General features: G+C 40.2%; 1 non-coding gene across 1 annotated transcript; it reads right to left on the minus strand.

Annotated features, from left to right (window-relative positions):
• Positions 1 to 2,276: 2,276 nt before the first annotated feature.
• On the minus strand, positions 2,277 to 2,380 carry LOC112788394 (small nucleolar RNA R71). Its single transcript, XR_003195759.1, has one exon. It is a non-coding gene; the product is annotated as a small nucleolar RNA R71 (small nucleolar RNA).
• Positions 2,381 to 3,571: the final 1,191 nt, after the last annotated feature.

Genomic DNA, 3,571 nt, shown 5'->3' on the forward strand with positions numbered 1-3,571 from the left:
TTAGTGTTCACCTAAACTGAACTCGTGTCACTACTGACCCCAGGGCTCCTTCTTCCATTTCCACTTTAAGCTCAGTTTAACCTTAACTGAAGCTTAAACGTGCTTCACAAAGCCTCACTGAATGTCTGCGTTTAGCTCATTTAAGCTTAACTAAACTTAACGCATCTTGGAAAGTTTCTGGCAAAATATTTGTTTAAGTATCTTTGAGCACAAAGATTACTTAAACTTACTTTGGTATGAACAATTAATATCATGTTATGGATTGGGCCTGAAGGATTGATGAGTTTGAAATCTCAATTTATTGAGTCATGTGTCATTATTTGATTATCACTAAGTTGGCTCAATAAATGTTACAGGATTTGGATCAACAACCTCATCAAGATTATGGATCATAAACCCAAGGCAAAGGAAAGCAAGGAGAGCCTCAAAGCCCAAGAAGCACAACTGAAGCTCAATATAGAAAGTGTATAATAGGATAGAAGTTAAGTTAGAGGACTTTTACTTTCACTTTTAGCTAGTTTTCCTTTTCTTTGTGATTGAATTCAGAGCTATGATTCACTAAACCCCTTTCATTGGGTTAGGGAGCTCTATTGTAATTCAATGAATCAATAATAGTTTATCTTCTTCTTCAATCTTTTCTCTTGAATTTTGTTAGAAAGCTTCTCGATCTAATTCCATTGAGTAGTTGTCTGGGAAAGAAACTACCCATACTTGGAATCCTTCGGAGCCTTGGAAAGGAATGGAGGATTCATGCTAGAGAAGCTTTCTCACAGTGAATTGGATTGGGGTTTGGATGGATATTGTGACATGTAATCCTACCAAATTGTGGTTCATGAAATTGTGTGGTATAATCAGTGATCAAGCATCATCTCTTCTTATGGACATTTAACCAAGGGATTGGGAATTTGTTTGTTTTTAGAGAGAATTGGTGAGCCAAGGGATTGGGATCCAATCATATAAGATTGCCAAGCAAAATTCAATGAATGCATTGGTTGAGGAAGAATACATGTTTGATTCGAGATTCAATATCTCCTAAACCAATGAATTCCCCATTTCTGATTTCCACTTTCTCTTTACATTCTGCAACTCAATTCATGCAACACCCCATTCCCTTTTAATTTCAGCAATTTAGTTTCTGCTCTTTAATTCATTGCAATTTAAGATTCCGCATTTCAATTCCTTGTCATTTACTTTTCCCGCCAATTTTACATTCCGCAATACTCATCTCAATCTTGATTCCGCTCAACTAGAATACACTTCTAATCCGAATTGCTCACTCAACCAATCCTTGTGGGATTCGACCTCACTCTATTGTGAGTTTTTACTTGACGATAACCGGTGCACTTGCCGGAAGGAATTTTGCCGATCGTGCAATTTCCTAAATCGTAGCATAACTAGATTATGCGCATCAAGTTTATGGCGCCGTTGCCGGGGATTGGTTTTCGATTGACAATTCTCAAATTGGAAGCTAACTAGATTGAGCAATTTTCTCTTGCTTTGTTAATTCTGTCCAAGATACTTGTTGAATTTAATTTCTGCACTTGGTTACATGCTTTCCTTCTTATGCCTTTAAATTCATGCAACTAACTCACTGACTCACTAACTGTTTGAATTAATTCCTCAATTGAGTTAACCATACTCTTCCATTAACCAAGAGTATTTCACTTGTTTGTGTTTGAGCTGTGTTCTTGTATGACAGGTAGGAGAGGAGAGACATCAACTCCTCCATATACCGAACCAGAGAGGACCCTTCATAGACTTAGAAGGGAAGCAAGAGGGAAGAGAGTAGTGGGAGAAGAGGAATCTGAAGGAGAATCTGAGGACAATTTTGAGGAAGCTTTAGATCTCAACATGGATAGAGAAGTTCACAACCATGAGAGAGCTGATGGAAACGATGCCATCCCAGAGAGGAGGGTTCTTAGTTCATACATAAACCCAACCTCTGGGAATTGTGGTAGTAGCATCCAGAAACCACCCATTCAGGCCAACAATTTTGAGCTCAAGCCACAGCTAATATCACTTGTGGAAGATCATTGTTCCTTTGGAGGAAGTGCTAATGAAGACCCAAACCAACATCTCACAAAATTCCTGAGAATTTGTGACACTGTGAAGTCCAATGGAGTCCAGGAAGATGCCTATAAACTGCTTTTGTTCCCATTTTCACTTAGGGACAAAGCAGCTAAGTGGCTGGAATCATTCCCAAGGGGAGTCTAACAACATGGGATGAGGTGGAAAGCAAGTTTCTGGCACGTTTCTACCCTCCACAAAAGGTCAATAGGCTTCGATCTGAGGTTCAGACTTTTAGACAACAAGATGGTGAAACTCTCTACGAGGCATGGGAGAGATTCAAGGACTTGACAAGGAAATGCCCACCAAACATGTTCATGATTGGGTGCAACTGCACATCTTCTATGATGGGCTCTCTTATGAATCAAGGAAGGCTGTAGACCATTCATCAGGAGGTTCATTGAACAGGAAAAAGACTGTGGAAGAAGCCATTGAAGTGATCGAGACAGTGGCTGAGAATGAGTACTACTATGCATCAGAAAGGCACAACACTAAGGGAGTCATGGAGCTGAACCATGTTGATACAATTCTAGCCCAAAACAAGGTGTTTGCCAAGCAACTAGCAGAGCTTACCAGGCAAATAGAAACAAAGCAAGTGGCTGCAATACACACACAAGATCAAGAGGAAGTAGGCATTGAAGGAGGTGATTGGGATGAGGCCAACTATGTGGGAAACCAACAAAGGCAATCATATGATCCACACTCCAACACTTACAACCCAGGCTGGAGAAACCACCCAAACTTTGGGTGGGAAAACCAACAAACCCAACCACAAAACCACAAACCTTACAACCACAACCAACAAAACAATTCCACATACCAAAACTCCAACCAAAGATCATACCAAGCCACACGAAACACTTACCCCCAATCATCATATCATGGCCAAAATAATCAACACACCCAACCTAATCCGAACCAACAATTTCAAGATCAATTAAACCGGATAGAAGGAATGATGGCAACCATGAGTCAAGACATAGTTGAATTGAAGAGCTTCAGGGATGATGTGAGAACTACCTTAAGAAACCATGGTGAAAAACTCAAGAGGATGGAATCTCAAGTAGGAGAGCTATCTCAACAGGCACCCAAATCAACTGCAGTATTCCCTAGTGACACAGAAAAGAATCCTAAAGGGGAACAAAAGAGAGTAAGATGGGAAGAATGCAAGGCCATCACCATATTGAAGGAAGTCTCAGAAGAAGAAGGAATCAGGCCCTCAGAGCAGGAACCAGAAATCTTGAAAGAAGGTGTGGAAGAAGTTAAGCAGGAAGGTGGAACTGAGCAAGCCAAGGAACTGCAAAAAGGCATGATGGAAATAAACCAACCAAAAGCACCATTTCCTGAGAGGTTAGGAGGAGGTGAAAAAGGAAAACCTATTCAAGGTTTCTAGAGACATTTAACTCTCTTCATGTCAATATTCCCTTTCTTGAGATTCTTCATCAAATGCCCACACACATCAAGTATTTAAAGGAATTGTTAAGCAAGAAAAGAGTTTGAAGGG

Source organism: Arachis hypogaea, chromosome 20, assembly GCF_003086295.3.
Source record: "Arachis hypogaea cultivar Tifrunner chromosome 20, arahy.Tifrunner.gnm2.J5K5, whole genome shotgun sequence".
NCBI classification, from domain to species: Eukaryota; Viridiplantae; Streptophyta; class Magnoliopsida; order Fabales; family Fabaceae; genus Arachis; species Arachis hypogaea.